Genomic DNA, 23,715 nt, shown 5'->3' with positions numbered 1-23,715 from the left:
TTCATTGCTCTATCCCCAGCACCTAGACCAATTCCTGGCACATAGTAGGTATTTTATGAATATTTGTCAAATAAATGAATGAATATTGAGAAGAGTGAATAAAGAAGCAGTCTAGAGGAATTTCAAAGTGTGATGCTTTTGTTCATATGCAGTGACATTTTACTCTTTTCTGTATTCTATCTACATATACTATCATTAAATAAAACTAATTTTATCTTAATTTTCTTAAATTAGCTTTAGAAACACCCATTTACTTCTTTGTTACTTAAAGACTGTCAGATTCTAATAGTCAAAAATTACTAGAAGCACAGTAAAATTGCAATGGAATGGAATCAATATATATTTTTTAGATTTTTATTTTAATTCCAGTTAGTTAACATACAGTGTTCTATTAATTTCAGGTGTACAATATAGTCATTCAACACTTCCATACATTGCCTTGTGTTCATCAAGATAAGTACACTCCTTAATCCCCATTACCTATTTAACCCATCCCCAGCACACCCCTCCCCGCCCCCCGCTCTGGTAGTTATCAGTTTATTCTCAGTAATTAAGAGTCTGTTTCTTGATTTCTCTCTCTCTATCTCTCCCGCCCTCCTTCCCTTTCTTATTTTTCCCCTTTGTTGTTTCTTTTGTTTCTTAAATTCCACGAGTGAAATTCTATGGTATTTATCTTTCTCAGCTGACTTACTTCGCTTAGCATTATGCTCTTTAGCTCTATCCATGTCATTGCAAATGGCAAGATTTCATTTTTTATGGCTGAATAATATTCCATATTATATATATACACCACATCTTCTATATCAGTTCATCATCAGTTCATCAGTATATCATTTGGGTTCTTTCCATAATTTGGCTATTGTTGATAGTGCTGCTATAAGCATAGTATGTATCCCTTTGAATTAGTGTTCTTATATTCTTTGGATAAATAGCTAGTAGTGAAATTGATAGATTGTATGGTAGTTCTATTTTTAACTTTTTGAGGAACCTCCGTACTATTTTCCAAAGTGGCTGCACCAGTTTTCACTTCTACCAACAGTTGAAGAGGGTTCCCCTGTCTCTGCATCCTCACCAACACCTGTTGTTTCTTGTGTTTTGATTTTAGCCATTCTAGCCAAAGTGAGGTGATATTTCATTGTAGTTTTGATTTGTATTTCCCTGATGATGACTGATGTTGAGCATCTTTTCATGTGTCTGTTGGCCATCTGTATGTCTTTGGAGAAATGTCTGTTCATGCCATCTGCCCTTTTTAAAATTGGATTTTTTTTGGAGGGGTGTTGAGTTTTGTAAGTTTTTTTAAAAATATATTTTGGGTACTAATCCTTTATTGAATTCTTCTTCCATTCTGTTGGTTGCCTTTTAGTTTTGTCGGTAGTTTCCTTTGCTGTGCAGAAAGCATCTTTGAGTAGTCTCAAAAGTTTATTTTTGCTTTTGTTTCTTCTCCTTGTCTCAGGAGAGCTATCTAGAAAGAAGTTGCTATGACCTATGTCAAAGAAGTTAGTGCCTGTGTTCTTTTATAGGACTTTTATGGTTTCAGGTCTCAAATTTAGGTTTTTAAACCATTTGAATTTATCTTTGTGTATGGTGTAAAAAGGTGGTCCAGATTCATTCTTTGGCATGTTGCTGTCCAGTTTTGGAATAGAATCAATATTTTGATCAATGTGTGAAATTCTTTTTTTTTTTTTTTTTTTTGCTACAACAAAAGATACCTAATATTTCTGCAATTTTGTTTAATAGAATATTATTGTGTTTGGGTTTTGTAATATGTTGCAAAGTGAGGTTTAGCTTGCTAAAATTAAGATATACTGAGTCATAAATTATTATTGTCAAGCTGTAGCCAAAGAAAGTCACAGATTTATCAGAACATTAGGGAAATTTGCTTCTTTGCTTCTTGATTGTAAATAAGCAAGAGAAGTAACAGTTCTGGTAGAACAGCAATTATTTATGTTCTTAACTTTGCTAACAATGAATTTATATACTGATAAAAAATTTGATGTCACAACCAAGAAGGACTGGGGAATAACAATGTGTTGTTCAGGACCTTGTGGGAAATGCTATGGCGAGAAATGGTGTAGATTTTCAAAGGAACAACATTGATAAGCATTTCACAGCATTAAATCTCTATACTGAAATCACAAGGTATTTCAGAAAATCTACAAATATGTAAAATAACCTTCACTAATAGAATATCAGTTGCTCTGGGAAAGATTGTTGTCTGATAATTTTCACCAATGAACTTGCCCAAAGGAAGGTAAGTCTGCTCAGTGGGTTTCTTCACAGCATCAGAGAAACTAAATAATAATGACAGTATAATGGGATGGAACTATTCTTATTTTCCATCATAGACAATGAATTGGCAATGTGGCCTGAATGGATCCTTGATGGCAGAATAATAAGAGGAATCTCAGTATGGCATCCAAAATTCTGAAACACTATGAACGTGGAAAAAGAGAATGCAAAGGGGGCATATTAAGACTCATTAGCAAAACCCTTTTGTGAACTTAGAATTGGCCTAGCATCCAACAAGGAGGTGAGTTTTTAAATTTTTATTTTTTTTATTTTAGATAGCTAAAGAGAGAGAGAGAGAGCAAGTGGGGGAGAAGGACAGAGAGAGAGAGAGAATCTTTAATTAATTAATTAATTAATTAATTTATTTATTTATTTAACATCCAAGTTAGCATATAGTGCAACAATGATTTCAGGAGTAGATTCAGATTCCTTCATTCCCCTTACCCATTTAGCCTATCCCCCTGCCACAACCCCTCGAGTAACCCTGTTTGTTTTCCATATTTAGGAATCTCTTGTGTTTTGCCCCCCTCCCTGTTTTTATTGTATTTTTGCTTCCCTTCCCTTGTGTTTATCTGTTCTGTGTCTTAGAGTCCTCATATGAGTGAAGTCATATGATATTTGTCTTTCTCTGACTAATTTTGCTTAATGTAACAGCCTCTAGTTCCATCCATGTAGTTGCAAATGGCAAAATTTCATTCTTTTTGTTTGCTGAGTAATACTCCATTATATATATATATATATATATATATATATATATATATATATATATATACCACATCTTCTTTATTCATTCATCCATTGATGGACATTTGGGCTCTTTCCATACTTTGGCTATTGTTGACACGCTGCTATAAACGTTGGGGTGCATGTGCCGCTTCGAAACAGCACACCTGTATCCCTTGGATAAATATCTAGTAGTGCAATTGCTGGGTTGTAGGGTAGTTCTATTTTTAGTTTTTTGAGGAGCCTCCATACTGTTTCCCAGAGTGACTGTACCAGTTTGCATTCCCACCAGCAGTGCAAAAGAGATCCTCTTTCTTTGCATCCTCACCAACATCTGTTATTGCCTGAGTTGTTAATGTTAGCCATTCAATTGACAGGTGTGAGGTGGTATCTCATTGTGGTTTTGATTTGTATTTCCCTGATGAGGAGTGATGTTGAACATTTTTTCATGTGTCTGTCAGTCATCTGATGTCTTTGGAAAGTGTCTATTCATGTCTCTTGGCCATTTCTTCACTGGATTAGTTGTTTTTGGGTGTTGAGTTTGATAAGTTCTTTATAGATTTTGGATACTAACCCTATATCTGTTATGTCATTTGTAAATATCTTCTCCCATTCTGTCGGTTGCCTTTTAGTTTTGCTGATTGTTTCCTTTGCTGTGCAGAAGATTTTTATTTTGATGAGGTCGCAATTGTCCATTTTTGCTTTTGTTTCCTTTGCCTCTGGAGACGTGTTGAGTAAGAAGTTGCTGTGGCCGAGGCTACAACTGTTGCTGTGAACAGTTATAGTAATTAGAACTGTAGTAACTTTAAATATTTTCTGTTTGCTTTTCATATGCAAACTTTTATTTTTGCATGTGAACCCTTCTCTTTTTTATGTACAAGTTATTGGAAGTTAACTTTACAGTTTAGTGTTTAGGTAACAGAATATTTGATTGGACTTTGACTGAATTTGAAGAATATGGTATTATATCCAGCAGTGTATACAATGACTCTCGGGATTGTGCATCTTGTTACTTTGGGGAAAAGGTGAGAACTTCTTTATATGTGGAATAGTTGTATCTTTTAAAATAGAAGTATTAAATTGTTTTCTTGTTGTATGGGAGTTCAAAGGTGTGTAAAATGGTGCATGTGGAAGATGAGTAGTCAAAGGTATGAACTATGCTGTTAATCAGTTTATTGTGACGAAGTTACAAACCATTCTTTTTGGCCAGCTCTGTGAAAATGGATCAGTGTTCTTTAAATAATATGCCTTTGTCCACTGTAATGATGCCAAACTTTGGCAGTAGAGGGCACTGGAGAGACATCGTAAGAAGAAAGGTTTTTTTTTTTTGTTTGTCTTTAGGTGAGGTGAAATTCAAATAAGATTCGGTATTTAAACCATTTTAAAGTATATAATTCATTGGCTTCCAGTACATTCACAATACTATTGTATTGCAATTACTACTTCTAATTACAGAAATTTTCACCATTCTCAAAAGAAACCCTTTTGTAAACAGTTGTTTCCCATTTTCCTGTTCCTTTAGTCCATGGTAATCACTTATCTGCTTTCTGTCTATAGATTCGCCTATTTTAGATATTTATTACAAACGGAATCATATAATATGTGTCTTTTTCTGTCTGACTTTTTTTCATCTAGACTAATGTTTTCAAGGTTCACCCATGTTGTAGCATCTACCAGTACTTCTTTTCTTTTTCTGGCTGGATAATTTTCCATTCTATGGGTACACCACATTTTCTTTTCTTTCTTTTTTTTTTTTTTTTTACTGCATTCATCACTTCATGTACCTTTATGTTATTTTTATTTTTTGGCAATTATGACTAATGTTGCTATAAACGTTCAGGTACAAATTTTTGTACCTGTTTTCAGTTCTGTTGGGTATTTACCTAAGAGGAAAATTGCTGGGTAACGTGGTACAATCACTCAAAGAGCTGCCAGAGTGTTTTCTAAAATGGCTGCACCAGGTTGTATCCCGACCAACAGTATTTTTCTCCATAACTTCACCGACACTTACCATCTGTATTTTTAATTATAACATCCTAGTGGGTGTGAAGTGATATCTCATTGTGGTTTTGATTTGTACAATAATGAAGACACAGCTAATGTTGTTTTGAAAAGACAGAGCCAAATTAAATTATAAACCAGAGGTGAAAATAAATGTGCTAGAAAAGACAATAGGCAATTGAAAATAAAATAGTGTGATGGTATTAAAATCATATAAGGCAAAGCAAATGAGTAAATATAACACACATGGCAAAGAGGAAGAATTTATAAAGATAAAACAGAAAGCACATCCCTTTTTATACTCATGGCACATAGAGTGGAGAGAATAATTAACTGCTCTTATCTTTCTGTTGTGTCAGAGTTTTTGCTGAAACTCCAGGTTGGATGTTAGATGTTTACATATTTTCAAAAGGACTGAGAGACACATCCCCACAGAGCTGTTGAGAGTGGTCTACGCTTTGGGCTCCTACATATAGACTCATGCTGTGTGTTTTGAATGAATGAATAAATTAAAATATACGTGAATGAAAGTTTGGAGCTAGATTTTAGGATGGCTAATATTGCTATTTACCAGCTGATGAACTTGTATAATCATTCAACCTGAGCGCCTATTTCTTTGTGAAAAAGTACTAATGCAGTACTAAAGCAGTAATGCTTCCTAACTAAGAAGGCTGCTATGAAGACTGCATGAAATTAGTTGATCCACTGTGGGAAAGTGTTCTGCAAACTGTACAAAACTCTTGAAGGTTAGATGTTGTTATTATCCTGCTCCTTTGGACTAGAAACAGTGGATGTTGGGTTAAGTTCAAGCCCTATTCTATAACTGTCTCTCCCATACCTTTTCTTATTGGAGGATTGCCTCAATCTAAATCAGTGGTCATTGTCCGTCAAGGGTGAAGTAACAGCTGCTTTTGGAGAAAGTTTATAGTCCCTGTTCTTGGGTGAGTTTCCAAGCATTACTCTTAGGATGGTCCCACATTATGGGTTAACTTCCTGCAGGTCTGCTCTGCTGCCCAGCAGTCACTTCCCTGGTGGGATGAGTTCATGGTGTTGCTTCAGTCCTGGGCTGTCTTCTGAGAGCTTGTTCTCCAAAGTGGACTCATGAAAACTTTCTGAAGTCATTCTTCGTACCATGGTCTGGTATATTTGATACATAGTTCGGCAGACCATGTTATACTACTGATCAATCACATCATGAATCAAGTATTAAGTGTACATTGTGTGCAAAGTTCTGTACTAGGCTTGGAGAAGGTAAAAAATGAACATGGATCAACATTTTTGTACTCAAAAGTATGCATATCTGTTAGATGTGCAATCGGTAAAATTTCATTTAGATTTAATTAATTGGTTATTTGGAGCTACTTTTCTAAGGTATTTTCTAGGATAATTTTCTTTCTTTCTTTCCTAGATGAAGGTTTTACTACATAATTAGATCAGTTTTTACATGTGCATATCACATCTCAAAGCCTGTTTTCTTTATTATCTCTTTTGCTTCGCATGGTATGCTGTGACTTAGTTCAGCAAAATGCTCTGATTGTCACTACTTTTAACTTGAAGAATTGAAGCAGAGGGAGATTTCATAAGTTGCTCAGAGTCATATAGAAATTCTGGAACAGAGCAAGAGTAAGAGGGAGAAGACTGCAAAAGTTGTGCGATCACACTTGCAAGGAGTAGAATCCCAGCTCCCCCACTTGAAAATTGTGCTGATGGGGCATGCTCTGTAACCTCCAGGGCCCTAGATCCCTTAGCTATACGTTAGGAATAATACCGTATGCACCTCACAGGGTTATTGTGAGTATTAAATCAGATTGTGTGTGTGTTTTCTGGCTTATGAGAAGTACTTAGCACTTGTTAACCATTAATTAATTAATTATTATTATTGAAATTCTCTGCTACAAAAACGAAACTTTTCTCTGTCTTTTTATTTATTTTATTATTTTTTTATTAAAAAAATTTTTTTAAACGTTTATTTATTTTTGAGACAGAGAGAGACAGAGCATGAATGGGGGAGGGCAGAGAGAGAGGGAGACACAGAATCGGAAGCAGGCTCCAGGCTCCGAGCCATCAGCCCGGAGCCCGCCGCGGGGCTCGAACTCACAGACCGCGAGATCGTGACCTGAGCTGAAGTCAGACACTTAACCGACTAAGCCACCCAGGCGCCCCTTCTCTGTCTTTTTAGAATAAACATTTATTTTCTTTTTCTTATTATGAAAATGACATGAAAAACAAATATGTACAAGTTAGAGTAAATTCACATAAACAGTTTTAAAGTCTTCATTTTTTACTACTATTAACAATAACTTTTTTATGAATACATTTTTGCTTACATTTAGACTATTTTTTAATTTATTTTAGATAAAGAGACAGAGTGAGAGAGCATGAGATGGGGAGAGGGGCAGAGGGAGAGAGAGAAAGAATCTCAAGCAGGCTCCATGCGCAGTGCAGAGCCTGATGCAAGGCTCGATTCAATGATCCTGGGATCATGACCTGAGGCGAAAACAACAGTTGGATGCTCAACTGACTGAGCAACCCAGGTTGCCCCAATTTAGACTATTTCTTTTAGATATTTTTCTAAAAATAGAATTACTAGATGAAAGAATATTAACATTTACAAACACTCCAGTAAATTTTGTCAAATTGCTTTTTGGTACATTTGGGCCAATTTACAGTCCTACCAGCTGTGTATGAGTATCAATCTCAGAATTGCATCAGTGGTCAGCAACATTTCACTTTTCTATTCTTACTTATTTTATAGTAAAAGGAAATTTCATTGTGATTTTCATATATGTATATTTTGATCTGTGAGACTGACAGTTTTCATGATTTTATTGGCTACTTTTTTCCTAGTGAGAGATAAAGGCACATCACAACCCAGGTCTATCGACAGCTAAAAGCTCTATCCTTTCTTCACACCTTAGTGGACTTCTAAAGCTGGAGTTACTTAGTGGACATATCTTCACTCAGTCCAAGCAGTCTCTGGAAGCCCAGTCTGAGCTCTTGCATCCTGAGTGCATAGACCATGGGATTGAGTGCAGGGGGGATGACATTGTGCAGTACATTAAGGAGCACAGGGATTAGGGGCGTATTTTTCTCTGCAAGGTATGTGACAGACAGCACAGTGATACCTGTATAGAAGAAGAGGATGAGAATGAGGTGGGAGCTACAGGTCCCCAGAGCTTTGATATTGCTTCTGGTGAGTTCAACCTCAGCACAGAGTGAAGGATTAACACATAGGAAGAAAAAACCAGAGCCATATCACTCCCAATCAGGATCCATGCTGAGATCAGTTGGTAAAATTTGTTCATAGTGATGTCATTACAGGCTAGACTGGTGACCCCCAAATTAGAGCACAGGCAGTGGTCAATTTCATTCTTGGAGCAATAGTGTCTCTGGGCAGACAGTATTGGAACTGGGATAGTAAACAGTCCATTCCTGAGCACCATGAATCCTGTGGCTTTGACCACAAAAGTGTCAGTGACTATAGACAGGTATCAAAGGGGGTGACAGATGGCTATATATCTGTCCAATGCCATGCAGAGGAAGATACCAGATTCCATGAAGAAGAAACAGTGGATGGCATAGATCTGAGCAAAACACTGAGGGAGGCTGATGGCCTTGGCATCAAACCAGAAGGTAGCCAGGATCTTGGGCATGATGGTGGTGGCCAGGCCCATGTCCACAACAGCCAGTATGCCCAGAAAATGGTACATAGGCACATGCAGCGTGGCCTCATGTTGGATGGTGATCATGATGAGGAGATTAGCACCAAGAGCTAAGAAGTAGAGCGGAGCCAGGGGCAGGGAGAGCCAGTGCTGCCACCCATGAATGCCTGGGAGCCCCATCAAGATGAAGTGGGAAATCTGGCGGCTGGCACTGTTGGTAACACTGGTGGGAGTATCCATAGCACAGGTGCCCCATTTGCAGTGTCTGTCCATAAAACTGAAATGGCAGGAAGATTGCATTTGAGAATTTAGCTCAGGGTCCTGATAGTAGAGACTCCCCCCAAATGACTCAGTTTCTTTTATGTGTGCATAACCCTCCACCTTTTTTGGCTCCTGGAAATATTCCACAGAGGAGCACTAAAACAAGTCAAAATTTATTCTAAAGGTAAAGTTTGAATTAGCCATTTATTATTACCACTCGTGTTTCTAATAAGTATGTTCAAATACATATGTATCAAGAATAATCTTATTGCTAACAGATAACAAATACTACTATTTGATTTATTTCCATTATTTCCATTTTATAATTATATTTGTATTTCCAGTTTACATCATTATATGGAAATAATGTTGTATCCTGCCTTTGTGTTTCAGTAGTGTGTTCTAGGACATAAAATAGGAACTCAGTAAAAAATTATGACATGGATGAATAAATAAACCAAAACTTTCCAGATCATTAAAAGCAATGTGGAATCTTATATTTCTATATTTGGCTGTTCCATAATTTACTCACCACTATTTTACTTTTCAGATTGTTTCCTTTGAGTAGGATTTTTTAAATGATACAAAAGTGATACATACAAAGAACATCTTAAAATACTCTTTTTAGTAATATTTTGATTTTAACTGTCATACATGTAGATTGTTCAAATTCAAATAAAGTTAAAAAAATATAAACGATGGTTACTAAGACTTCTGTGCTTAGGACTCCCAAATTTCTTCCTTTTCACCAGAGGCAGCCAGTAACCCAGTTTCTTAGGAATCCTTCCAGAGATAGTTTTTGCATGAACAAGAATATATGTATATGTTTTCTCATAAAAGACAAAAGCAAATGTTAGCATACTAATCATATCCTTTATCCTTTGTTTCCTTTCCTTTTCTTTCTTAACTTAATTATCTTGGGGACTGTTCCCTATCACAAACTAGATATGCCACATTGCTAAGTGAATGATATTCTACCACATGGATATCTGATAATTTAATAAGAACTTCTGACATTCAATTTGTTTCTAGTATTTTGCTACTGTAAAAAACATGTACTCAATTTACTTGTTCATATATCTTTATGCATAAGTTTATAGGATAATTTCTAAGAATGAATTGCAGAGTGAAATGGAAAAAGAAAGATTTTGATTGATATTGCCAAATTGTCTTTCTTTTTTTTTGTTTTAACTTTATTTTTTATTTTTTAAAATTTACATCCAAATTAGTATATAGCGAAGCAATGATTTCAGGAGTAGATTTCTTAATCCTCCTTACCCATTTAGCCCATACCCCCTCTCCCACAACCCCTCCAGCAACCCTGTTTGTTCTCCATATTTGAGTCTCTTCTGTTTTGTCCCCCTCCCTGTTTTTGTATTATTTTTGTTTCCCTTCCCTTATGTTCATCTGTTTTGTCTCTTAAAGTCCTCATATGAGTGAAGTCATATGATTTTTGTCTTTCTCTGACTGACTAATTTCACTTAGCATAATACCCTCCAGTTCCATGCACGTAGTTGCCAATGGCAAGATTTCATTCTTTTTGATTGCCGAGTAATACTCCATTGTATATATATATACCACACCTTCTTTATCAATTCATCCATCGATGGACATTTGGGCTCTTTCCATACTTTGGCTATTGTTGATAGTGCTGCTATAAACATGGGGGTGCATGTGTCCCTTTGAAATAGCACACCTATATCCTGTGGATAAATGCCTAGTAGTGCATCTGATGGGTCGTAGGGTAGTTCTATTTTTAGTTTTTTGAGGAACCTCCATACTGTTTTCCAGAGTGGCTGCACCAGCCTGCATTCCCACCAACAGTGCAAAAGATATCTTCTTTCTCTGCATCCTCGCCAACATCTGTTGTTGCCTGAGTTGTTAGTGTTAGCCATTCTGACAGGCGTAAGGTGGTATCTCATTGTGGTTTTGATTTGTATTTCCCTGATAATAAGTGATGTGGAGCATTTTTTCATGTGTCGGTTGGCTATCTGGATGTCTTCTTTGGAGAAGTGTCTATTCATGTCTTTTGCCCATTTCTTCACTGGATTATTTATTTTTTGGGTGTTGAGTTTGGTAAGTTCTTCATAGATTTTGGATACTAACACTTTATCTGATATATCATTTGCAAATATCTTCTCCCATTCTGTCAGTTGCCTGACAGGCTGTGCAGAAGCTTTTTATTTTGATGAGGTCCCAGTAGTTCATTTTGCTTTGGTTTCCCTTGCCTCCGGAGACATGTTAAGTAAGAAATTGCTGCAGCCAAGTTCAAAGAGGTTTTTGCCTGCTTTCTCCTCAAGGATTTTGATGGCTTCCTGTCTTACATTGAGGTCTTTCATCCATTTTGAGTTTATTTTTGTGTATGATATAAGAAAGTGGTCCAGGTTCATTCTTCTGCATGTCGCTGTCCAGTTTTCCCAGCACCACTTGCTGAAGACACTGTTTTTATTCCATTGGATATTCTTTCCTGCTTTGTCAAAGATTAGTTGGCCATACGTTTGTGGGTCCATTTCTGGGTTCTCTATTCTGTTCCATTAATCTGAGTGTCTGTTCTTGTGCCAGTACCATACTGTCTTGATGATTACAGCTTTGTAGTATAGCTTGAAGTCTGGGATTGTATGCCTCAAGTTTGTATGCCTTCAAGTTTGCTTTGGCTATTCAGGGACTTTTCTGGTTCCATACAAATTTTAGGATTATTTGTTCTAGCTCTGTGAAGAATGCTGGTGTTACTTTGATAGGGATTGCATTGAATATGAAAATTGCTTTGGGTAGTATTGACATTTTCACAATATTTATTCTTCCTATCCAGGATCATGGAATCTTTTTCCATTTTTTTGTGTCTTCTTCATTGTCTTTCATAAGCTTTCTATAGTTTTCCGTGTATAGATTTTTCACCTCTTTGGTTAGATTTATTCCTAGGTATTTTATGGTTTTTTGTGCAACTGTAAATGGGATTGATTCCTTGATTCTCTTTCTGTCACTTCATTTTTGGTGAATAGGAATGCAACCGATTTCTGTGCATTGATTTTATATCCTGCAACTTTGCTGAATTCATGAATCAATTCTAGCAGTTTTTTGGTGGAATCTTTTGGGTTTTCCATACAGAGTACCATGTCATCTGCGAAGAGTGAAAGTTTGACCTCCTTGTGGCCGATTTGGATGCCTTTTATTTCTTTGTGTTGTCTGATTGCAGAGGCTAAGACTTCCAATACTATGTTGAATAACAGTGGCAAGAGTGGACGTCCCTGTCTTGTTCCTGGTCTTAGGGGAAAGCTGTCAGTTTTTCCCCACTGAGGATGATGTTAGCATTGGGTCACTTTATATGGCTTTATGATCTCAAGGTATGATCCTTTTATCCCTACTTTCTTGAGGGTTTTTATCAAGAAAGGATGCTGTATTTTGTCAAATGCTTTCTCTGCATCTATTGAGAGGATCATATGGTTCTTGTCCTTTCTTTTACTGATGTGATGAATCACATTAATTGTTTTGTGGATATTGAACCAGCCCTGCATCCCAGGTATAAATCCCACTTGGACGTGGTGAATAATTTTTTTAATGTATTGTTGGATCTGGTTGGCTAATATCTTGTTGAGGATTTTTGCAACCATGTTCATCAGGGAAATTGATCTATATTTCTCCTTTTTAGTGGGGTCTCTGGTTTTGGAATCAAGGTAATGCTGGCTTCCTAGGAAGAGTTTGGAAGTTTTCCTTCCATTTCTATTTTTTGGAACAGTGTCGAGAGAATAGGTGTTAACTCTTCCTTAAATGTTTGGTAGAATTCCCCTGGAAAGCTTTGTTGCCCTGGACTCTTCTTTTTTGGCAGAATTTTGATTATTATTTCGATTTCCTTACTGGTTATGGGCCTGTGCAAATTTTCTATTTCTTCCTGTTTCAGTTTGGTAGTGTATATGTTTCTAGGAATTTGTCCATTTCTTCCAGATTACCCATGTTATTGGCATATAATTGCTCATAATATTCTCTTATTATTGTTTTTATTTCTGTAGTGTTGGTTGTGATCTCTCCTCTTTCATTCTTGATTTTATTCATTTGGGTCTTTCCTTTTTCTTCTTGATCAAAGTGGCTAGTGATTTATCAATTTTGTTAATTCTTTCAAAGAACCAGGTTCTGGTTTCATTGATCTTTTCTGTTACTTTGGTTTCGATAGCATTGATTTCTGCTCTAATCTTTATTGTTTCCTGTCTTCTGCTGGCTTGGGGTTATATTTTCTGATCTTTTTCCAGCTCCTTAAGGTGTAAGGTTAGGTTGTGTATCTGAGACCTTTCTTCCTTCTTTAGGAAGGCCTGGATTGCTATATACTGTCCTCTTATGCCTGCTTTTGCTGCGTCCCAGAGGTTTTGGTTGTGGTGTTATCATTTTCATTGGCTGTCATATACTTTTTAATTTCCTCTTTAACTTCTTGGTAAGCCCATTTGTTCTTTAGTAGGATGTTCTTCAGTCTCCAAGTATTTGTTACCTTTCCAAATTTTTTCTTGTGGTTGTTTTCGAGTTTCATAGCGTTGTGGTCTGAAAATATGCACTGTATGATCTCGATCTTTTTGTACTTACTTAGGGCTGATTTGTGTCTCAGTATATGGTCTATTCTGGAGAACTTTCCATGTGCACTTGAGAAGAATGTATATTCTGCTGCTTTAGGATGAAATGTTCTGAATATATGTGTTAAGTCCATCTGGTCCAATGTGTCATTGAAAGCCATTGTTTCCTTGTTGATTTTTTGATGAGATGATCTGTCTATTGCTGTGAGTGGGGTGTTGAAGTCTCCTACTATTATGGTATTACTATCGATGAATTTCTTTATGTTTGTGATTAATTGATTAATATATATGGGTGCTGCCACATTTGGCGCATAAATGTTTACAATTGTTAGGTCTTCTTGGTGGATAGACCCCTTGATTATGATATAATGCCCTTCTGCATCTCTTGATACACTCTTTATTTTAAAGTCTAGATTGTCTGATATAAGTATGGCTACTCAGGCTTTCTTTTGTTGACCATTAGCATGATAGATGGTTCTCTATCCCCTTTCAATCTGAAGGTGTCTTTAGGTCTCAAGTGGGTCTCTTGTAAACAGCATATAGATGGATCTTGTTTTCTTATCCATTCTGTTACCCTATGTCTTTTGATTGGAGCATTGAGTCCATTGATGTTTAGAGTGAGTACTGAAAGATACAAATTTATTGCCATTATGATGCTTGTAGAGTTGGAGTTTCTGGTGGTGTTCTCTGGTCCTTTCTAATCTTTGTTGCTTTTGAGATATATATATTCATCTTTTGTCCCCTCAGGGAGTCCCCCTTAAAATTTCTTTCAGGGCTGGTTTACTGGTCACAAACTCACTTACTTTTTGTTTGTCTGCGACACTTTTTATCTCTCCTTCTATTCTGAATGACAGCCTTGCTGGATAAAGAATTCTTGGCTGCATATTTTTCTGATTCAGCACACTGAATATATCCTGCCACTCCTTTCTGGCCTGCCAGGTTTCTGTGGATAGGTATGCTGCAAACCTGATGTTTTTTCCCTTGTAGGTTAGGGACTTTTTTTCCTTTGCTGCTTTCATGATTCTCTCCTTGCCTGAGTATTTTGTGAATTTGACTAGGATATGCTTTGTTGATGGTCGGTTTTTGTCGAATCTAATGGGTGTCCTCTGTGGTTCCTGGAGTTTGATGTCTGTGTCTTTCCCCAGGTTAGGAAAGTTTTCCACTATGATTTGCTCACATAACCCTTATACCCCTATTTCTCTGTCTTCCCTATGATTCTGGTGTTGTTCCTTTTTAATGACTCACTGATTTCTCTAATTCTTTTTTTTTAAAACGTTTTTATTTATTTTTGAAGAGAGAGAGAGAGAGAGAGAGAGACAGAGCATGAGTAGGGGAGGAGCAGAGAGAGAGAGAGAGACAGAATCTGAAGCAGGCTCCAGGCTCTGAGCTGTCTGCACAGAGCCCGACGTGGGGCTCTAACTCACGAACCTGAGATCTTGACCTGAGCCAAAGTCGGACACTTAACTTACTGAGCCACCCAGGCCCCCCATGATTTCTCTAATTCTTAAATCGTGCTCTTTTGTATTAATCTCCCTCTTTTTTTCTGATTCGTTATTCTGTATAAGTTCATCCTCTATATTGCTGATTCTCTGTTCTGCCTCATCCGTCCTTGCCGCCACTGCATCCATCCATGATTACAGTTCAGTTATAGCATTTTTAATTTTATTTTGGCTATTTTTCACTTCTTTTATATCTGCAGAAAGGGATTCTAGTCTATTTTCAACTCCAGCTAGTATTCTTATTATCGTGATTCTAAATTCTGGTTCAGACATCTTGCTTGTGTCTGTGTTGGTTAAATCCCTGGCTGTCGTTTCTTCGTGCTCTTTCTTTTGGAATGAATTCCTTCGTTTTTTTCATTTTGAAGGGAGAAAAGGAATTAATGAGGTAGAAAAATTGAAATTAAAAAAATATTAAAATTAAAAACACAGACACACAAAAATCGAATAGATGATGCTAGATCCTAGGTGTGTTTTGGTGTCGGTGTTGAAAGTGGTTTGACAGATTAGAGAAACAAACAAATAAACAAAAAAAAAAAAAGGAGGGGAGAAGAAAAAAAAGGAAATCGTTTGAGAATTTGATAAAGTGAATACACTAAAGTAGACTAAAATACACAAAAGTAGAGAATATAGTACAAAAAACGTATAGAAAAATGTTTTTAATAAAAATTAAAAAGAGATGATGAACTTTTTCATTTTCCGTATTTAAGAAAAAAGAAAGGAAAAACAGAAAAAAGATAAAAAATAGAAAACATAAAAGTAAAGACAAAAAAATCGTTTCAAAATTTGAAAAAGTGAATACACTGTAGTAGACTGAAATAAAATGATGGGAGTAAGATAGAATTTGAAAAAAATTACATAAGAGCAAAAAATATAGTAATAAAAATTAAATAAAAATATTTAAAAGAAATTGAAAGTAAAAATGAAGTTTTTCTGTTTCTGCATTCAAGAAAAAGAAAAGAAAGGAAAAAGAGAAGAAAAGAAAGAAAAAAAGGAAATTGTTTGAAAATTTGAAAAGGTGAGTACACTGAAGTAGACTAAAATAAAAGGATGAAAGTAAAGTAGAATTTGAGAAAATTTACACAAAAGCAAAAAATATAGTAATAAAAATTAAAGAGAGATATTTTTAATAAAAATTAAAAATAAAAATGAGTTTTTTTCTCTTTATTCAAGAAAAAGAAAAGAATTGTAAAAGAGAAAAAGGAAAAAGGGAAAAAAAATTGAATAGATGAACCTGCTAACAGATTGAAGTAGGACTGAAATTGCTTTGTTTTCCCCTAGAGGTCGGTCAGTCTATGTAGCTCTTTGTAGTCCATAAATTAAGCCCGCGGTGAGGTTTGTGTTCTTGAAGAGTGAAGTTGGCTCAGTTAGGCAGGCCCCGGTGTAACAGCTCCGCTCTCCACTAGATGGCGCTGCTAGCCTACTGGGGTGGCTTGTTGCGGTGCTTGTTGGTGCACACGCATATGCATATAAGGGAGTGGTGAAAAACGGCGCCACCCAGCCACCCAGTCTGTTCTCCCTGATCAGCAATTGCGCACCGGTCCTCTGTCTTCAGCTCTCATCGACTCTCCTCTTTTCCACTCTCCGTGACCAGTCCCCAGGCAGTACCTCTCTCCCGAGTTTTGTCTCAGGTGTGGCTATTTTCCCCGGCCCCTTACTTCCGAAGGACTGCGGCTTTGACCCACTCCGCCCGTCTGGTCTGCGGGAGGGTCTCACCGAGCAATGGCTGAATGAGTAATGGCCGAATGTTGGCTGCACCCAGGAATGCCCACTGGACCCTGCTGTTGCTGGTGCCCTGAGACTATGGCCAGGTGCCAGCCCGGCCCTAAAAAAGATCATGAGACAGTGTAGCAGCAGCATTTCAGGGACCATGGAAAATTGCAACACACATCTGCCACTGGGCTTCACCCTCAACAACCTTGCCCCAGCACCAGCGAATGTGGCTGCCTTCCGGGGGCTGCTGGGACCAGGTGGCTTCAACAGCCTCTACGAAATGTCCTTCCAGCAGTGGAACCACTTTTCCCCGTGCGGCCTGAGAACCTCCTGGACCCCACTCTGTTCCTGGGGATTCACCTTTCCCACCAGAGCACCGCCAGGTATTGAACTGTGGAGTTGCAGCCTTTGCTCTCCCCTTGTTTACCGTCTTAATGGAATTTAAACCCTCTCCTTTCTCTTTTCTCCCTTTTTAGCTTAGTCCCTGTGGCTGTTTCCAATTTTCCACTTTCTCTCCAGCTGTTTTTGGGGAGGGGTGCTTTTACTGTATACTCCCCCCTCCCCAGTCTCCGTCCTCTCTCCACCCGCAAAAGTGGCCCCCTTTCCACCACAGCTTCTCGCTCCCCAAGTTCACCTCTCTGTGCTGCATACCTCCTGAATTCTGTGGTTCAGGTTGTGCAGATTGTTGTGTTAATCTTCTAATCAGTTTTCTAGGTGTGTAGGATGTTTAGTGTTGGTCTGGCTGTATTTCATGGATGCGAGACACACAAAAAGCTTCCATGCTGTTCTGCTATCTTGGCTCCTCCCCCAAATTGTCTTTCAAGAGGTTATTCTGCCCCTGTAGGAGAATATGGATATTTTAAATAATCTTGAAATATACTGAAATGTTGCTTCATAGAGACATTGTAGTACTTTACACACCCAGAGTTTAAGACTGTGTTTATTTCATCATATCCATCCATTTCATCACATTCCAAATTAGGAAATTTAACTTAAAAGTCTTTATTAATAGAGTGAGTAAAAGTGATATTTCAATTTTGGTTGAAGTTTTCACTTCACTGTTGAGTGAGCTTTGACATTTTCAAAGATATATTTTCCATTCATGGGCTTCTTCATTAGTTTTCTCTTTTGTCTTTATGTGCAACTTACCTTGTAGTATTAAGTGCAATAATGTTTTTCAAGTGCTCAGTTTGGAGTATACAGTCTTATTAATTTGTATGGATTTCATTATATCTTCTTAAAAAAATTTCATTATATCTTAAGGGTATTACCTCTGTTGAATTTTCTGGAAGTATTTCCTCCAATTCATTTTCCATTAAATTCTGTCTTTTCTAAAAAATGATTTACTCACCTGCATACACAAACTTTTATGTGGTCATAACAATTGTACTTTTTAATATTATTTCATGACTTTTAAACTTTTAATAACATAAAATCTAGTATTTCAATAAGTATTTACTAGCATATTCTTTACCGAAGTTTATTTTAAATTTAATTTTTAAATGAATTTGAAATTTCACATGGAGTGAAAAAGTACATTAATTTCACCCCACTAATAGTTAAACCATTGTTCCAGCACCATTCAGTAAATAAGCCTTTTTCTCCCACTATCCTGAATGCACTTTTTTAGTCCTATATTAAATTCCAACATATATTCAAAGGTCACTGCTTCCCAGGACAATCTTTTCTGTTTTTAGTGTCACTAAAAACATGTATTTACCACATGGTAGGGGAAATTCTTAGTAATAACTTCAAAAAATGTTTTAAATTAATGTTAATTAATTTAAATGTTATTTTGTTGGAATATTATATATATTTTTAAACTTTATTTATTTATTTTGAGAGAGAGAGAGAGAGAGAGAGAGCAGGGGAGGGGCAGAGAGAGAGGGAGAAAGAGAATCCCAAGCAGGCTCTGCACAGTCAGCGCAGAGCCTGATGCGGGTTTGAGATCCCGCAAACCATGAGATCACAAACCATGAGATCACGACCCGAGATGATTGATTCTTTCCATTGAGAAATCTGTGTTTTTCCTTTTTGTTATAGATATTTTGGGGATGTTTTCTATTATTATTACTTTTGTCTCTCTTTGTATTTCCTAATTGGCTTGTTACCTACGAAACCTTCTAATGACTATTGTTAAAATTTTAAGACATTTCTCAAAATACAGCTCTTTTACTTTCCAAGGCAAATTGCTTTTCAGTAATTTTTTTCCCCACATTTTTTTGGTAGAAGAATGTATTTCCTATCATTAGATAAGATTGACAATTGTAAATTTTTATTTTGCATCTTAAAGTAAAACATTTATAAGTTTCTAAACAATATAAAGAAAGAGTGATAGTCAACATCTGTGTCTATGTCTAGACTTGAAGTAGAATGTCTTTAGAACTTTCCCTTCAGTGTACTGCTGGCTAATACTTTTCTGAGCAATGTTCTCTATTATTATGATAATTTGATGTCTATTTCTAGTTATTGATTTAAAAAAAATCAGATATGGGTAAATTCAATCGCTATCTCTTTTTAGGATCTTGGATCCATAATTTAAATGGGAGGATCTCCTGCTGGCACCGTTCTTTCAGCTTTGACAGCAAACCTCCCCTGTGTCAGGCTCTGTGAGGCAGACTTTGGTTGCTCGTTTGTAAGACAGGGGTTTCTACTCCCTCTAACATGTCCAGAGGAGACCTGAGTCTCCTTTTTCTCACTGGTTTTCCAGATCTCAGGCTTTTGTCTCTGTAGGCAAGATCTTAGGAAAAAGAGGGCCAAAGTCAGAAGGATTAAATGAAGGAAGCAAGATGAGAAAGCCAAAGGAGTGGGAAAAAGAGAGGCAGAGCAACTGGAACCAAGACCTAGGAAAACAGAGCAAGAAAACAGCCCCCTGCCCTCCCCTCCCCTTGGCCCCTGGTTACTCCCTGCTAGGAGGTCCTGGAGAGATCCTCTCCAAATGGAACTGCCTTCTGTAACTGCTTCTATTCTCTTGGCTACACCTGTCTTTTATGCCTTTGTTGCTGAGAGTACAACTTCTCCTCTCCCCTGGGGCCTGGGCTGTTGCACAAATTGGAGCCCAGAATTGCCCTAGACCTTCTTGTGTACTCCCTAGGTCCTCCATGAGGCTCTTTTTAATCTTTTTTCCTGTGTGTATCAAGGCTTGATGTCTTTTGCCATAGCCCCCAATGATCTTAGATGTATGTCAAGGCTTGGCTTAGGGAATAGAAGTACTCAGCCCCCAGTCCCATGGAAAGCACCAGTAGGTAGTCACTCAAGTCTTTTTAGGTTAACCATTTACTTTTTTTTTTTAATTTAATTTTAGGTTTTTAAAAAAAATTCCAGTTAGTTAACATACAGTGTTATATATTAATTTCAGGTGTACAATATAGTAATTCAACACTTCCATATATCACCCTGTGCTCATCATGACAATTGCACTCCTTAATCCCTATCATCTATTTAACCCATCCCCCCACTCCCTGCACTTCCCCCTCTGGTAGCCATCAGTTTGTTCTCTATAATTAAGCCTGTTTCTTGGTTTGTGTGTATGTCTCTCTTATTTTTTCCCTTTTGCTTGTCTCTTTTGTTTCTTAAATTCCACAGATTAGTGAAATCATATGGTGTTTGTCTTTCTCTGACTTATTTTGCTTGGCATAATACTCTCTAGCTCCATCCACGCTGTTGCAAATGGCAAGATTTCATTCTTTTTATGGCTGAATAATATGCCATTATATATATTTATATCTATACCTATATCTATCTATCTATCTATCTATCTATCTATCTATCTATAGATCTCTCTATAGAGTAGATAGATAGATAGATAGATAGATACATACCACATCTTTATCCATTCATTAATCAAAGGACATTTAGGCTGCTTCAATATCTTCATTATTGTAAGTAATGCTGCTATAAACATAAGGGCACGTGTATCCCCTTGAATTAGTATTTTTGTATTCTTTGGGTAAATACCCAGTAGTGTGATTGCTGGATTGTGTGGTAGCTCTATTTTTAAATTTTGAGAAACCTCCATACTATTTTCCACAGTGGCTGCACCAGTTTGCATTCCCACCAAAAGTGCACTAGTATTCCTTTTTCTCCACATCCTCACCAACACATGTTGTTTCATCGTATTGTTGATTTTAGCCATTCTGATAGGTGAGAGGTGATATCTCATTGTAGTTTTGATTTGCATTTCGCTGGTGATTAGTGATGCTGAGCATCTTTTCATGTGTCTCTTGGCCATCTGTATGTTTTCTTCAGAAAAATGTCTGTTCATGTCTTCTGCCTATTTTTAAATTGGATTATTTGTTTTCTGAGTGTTGAGTTTTGTAAGTTCTTTATTTATTTTGGATACTAACCCTTTATCAAATATGTCATTTGGAAATCCATTTTGAATTTATTTTTGTGATTGGTATAAGAAAGTCGTCCAGTTTCATTCTTTTGCATTCGGCTGGCCAGTTTTCCCAAGACCATTTGTTGAAAAGACTGTCTTCATCCAATTCATTCATTGGATATTCTTTCCTGCTTTGTTGAAGATTAATTGACCATATAATTGTGAGTTTATTTCTGTATTTTTCATTCTGTTCTATTGATCTATATATATCTACTTCTGTGTTATTACCATTTGTCTTGATCACTACAGCTTTGCAAAATAACTTGAAGTCCAGAATTGTGATGCCTCCAGCTTTGCTTTTCTTTTCAAGGTTGCTTTGGCTATTCAGGATCTTCTGTGGTTTCATACAAATTTTAGGATTGTTTGTTCTAGTTCTGTAAAAAATCCTGTTTGTATTTTGATAGGGATTGTGTTAAGTGTGCAGACTGCTTTGGCTAGTATGGACATTTTAATAATATTTGTTCTCCCAATCCGTGAGTATGGAATATCTTTCCATTTCTTTTGTGTCCTCTTCAATTTCTTTCATCAGTGTTGTATAGTTTTTAGAGTATAGGTCTTTCACATCTTTGGTTAGGTTTTTTTCCTGGATATCTTATTCTTTTGGGTGTAGTTTTAAATGGTATTGTTTTCTTAATTTCTCTTTTTCCTGCTTCATTATTGGTGTATGGAAATGTAACTGATTTCCGTACATTGGTTTTGTATCCTGAGACTTTACTGAATTTGTTGATTAGCTCTAGCAGTTTTTTTGGTGGAGTTTTTTGGGTTTTCTATGTGTGGATCATGTTATCTGCAAATAGTGTAAGTTTTACTACTTCCTTACCAGTTTGGCTGCTTTTTATTTATTTGTTGTTGTCTGATTGCTGATGTTAGGACTTTCTAGTACTATGTTGAATGAAAGTGGTAAGAGTGGACATCCTTGTTTTGTTCCTGACTTTAGAGGAAAAACTCTGTTTTTCCCCAGTAAGGATGATGTTAGCTGTGGGTTTTTTATAGATGTCCTTTATTATGTTGAGGTATGTTCCCTTTTTCTGTTGAAGGTTTTTATCATGAATAGATGTTGTACTTTGTGAAATGCTTTTTCTGAATCTAGTGAAATGTCATATGGTTCTTATTCTTTCTTTTATTGATGTGATGTATCACAGTAAATGATTTGTGAGTATTGGATCACCCTTGCAACCCAGGAATAAATCCCACTTGATTATGGTGAATGATTTTTTTAAAGTGTATTTTGAATTTGGTTTGTTAGCATTTTGTTGACAAACTTTTGCATCTATGTTCAGCAGGGATATTGGCCTGTAGTTCCTCTTTTTAAAAATTTATTTATTTTGGGAGAGAGAGAACGGGAGAGGGGCAGAGGGAGAGCGAGAGAGAGAATCCCAAGCAGGCTCCACGCTGCTGGAACAGAGCCCCATGTGAGGCTCAATCCCGTGAACTGTGAGATCATGACCTGAGCTGAAACCAAGAGTCAGATGCCCAGCCGATTGAGCCACCCAGGTGCCCCTATAGTTCTCTTTTGTAGTGGAGTCTTTATCTGGTTTTGGTATCAGGGTAATGCTGGCCTCATAGAATAAATTTGGAAGTTTTCATTTCTTTTCTATTTTTTGGAATAGTTTGAGAAAAATAAGTATTAACTCTTTTTTAAATGTTTGGTAGAATTCCCCTGTGAAGACATCTGTTTCTAGACTTTTGTTTATTGGGAGTTTTTAAATTACTTACTCAATTTCTTTGCTGGTTATTGGTTTGTTCAAATTTTCTATAGATTTTTTTCTGTTTCAGTTTTGGTAGTTCATATGTTTCTAAAAATTTATCCATTTCTTCAAAGTTGTCCAATTTGTTGGCATATAGTTTTTCATAATATTCTCTTGCAATTGTTTGTATTTCTGTGGTGTTGTTTGTTCTTTTCCTTTTTCATTCATGACTTTATATATTTGAGTCCTTTCCATTTTTTCTTGGTAAGTCTGGCTAATGGTTTATCAATTGTATTGATGTTTTCTTCAAAGAATTATCTCCTGGTTTCATTGATATGCTCTATTGTTTTTTAGTTTCTATATCATTTATTTCTGCTCTAACCTTTATTATTTTCTTTCTTCAGCTGGTTTTGGGTTTTGTTTATTCTTTATCTAGCTCCTTTTGGTGCAATTTAGGTTGTTTATTTGAGATTTTTCTTGCTTATTGAGGTAAGCCTGTATTGCTGTAAACTTCCCTCTTAGAACTGTTTTTGCTGCATCTGAGGTTTTGGACCATTGCGTTTTCATTTTCATTTGTTTTCATGTACTGTTTAATTTCTTCTTTGATTTCCTGCTTGACCCATTCATTGTTTAGTAGCATGTTATTTAGCTTCCATGTATTTATGGTCCTTCTGGTTTTTTTCTTGTTGATTTGTAGTTTCATAGCATTGTGCTCAGAAAATATTCATGGATTTTGATCTTCTTGTATTTGTTGAGGCTTGTTTTGTGGGCTAATATGTGATCCATTCTGGAGAATGTTCTGTATGTACTTGAGAATAATTTATATTCTGTTGTTTTAGGATGGGATGTTCTGAATATATCTGTCAAAACTATTTGTTCCAGTGTGTCATTCAAAGCCATTGTTTCCTTGTTGATTTTCTGTTTAGATGCTCTGTCTGTTGATGTAAG

At 36.5% G+C, this 23,715-nt stretch overlaps 1 protein-coding gene and 1 pseudogene across 1 annotated transcript in view; one reads left to right on the top strand and one right to left on the bottom strand.

The window, feature by feature from the left end:
• The first annotated feature begins 2,361 nt into the window (after window positions 1-2,361).
• The window catches only part of LOC102954174 (olfactory receptor 56A4-like), a 136,982-nt gene continuing 115,628 nt past the window's right edge, over window positions 2,362-23,715 (top strand). The window contains exon 1 of the mRNA XM_042959034.1: window positions 2,362-2,530. The gene's annotated coding sequence lies outside the window, so the exon portion shown is untranslated. The remainder of the gene's footprint in view (window positions 2,531-23,715) is intronic.
• LOC122231313 lies at window positions 7,951-8,915 on the bottom strand (annotated as a pseudogene).

This window comes from Panthera tigris, chromosome D1, assembly GCF_018350195.1.
Source record: "Panthera tigris isolate Pti1 chromosome D1, P.tigris_Pti1_mat1.1, whole genome shotgun sequence".
NCBI lineage: Eukaryota > Metazoa > Chordata > Mammalia > Carnivora > Felidae > Panthera > Panthera tigris.
Note: the sequence above shows the minus strand (reverse complement) of the source record. Positions and strands in the feature narration are given on the sequence as shown.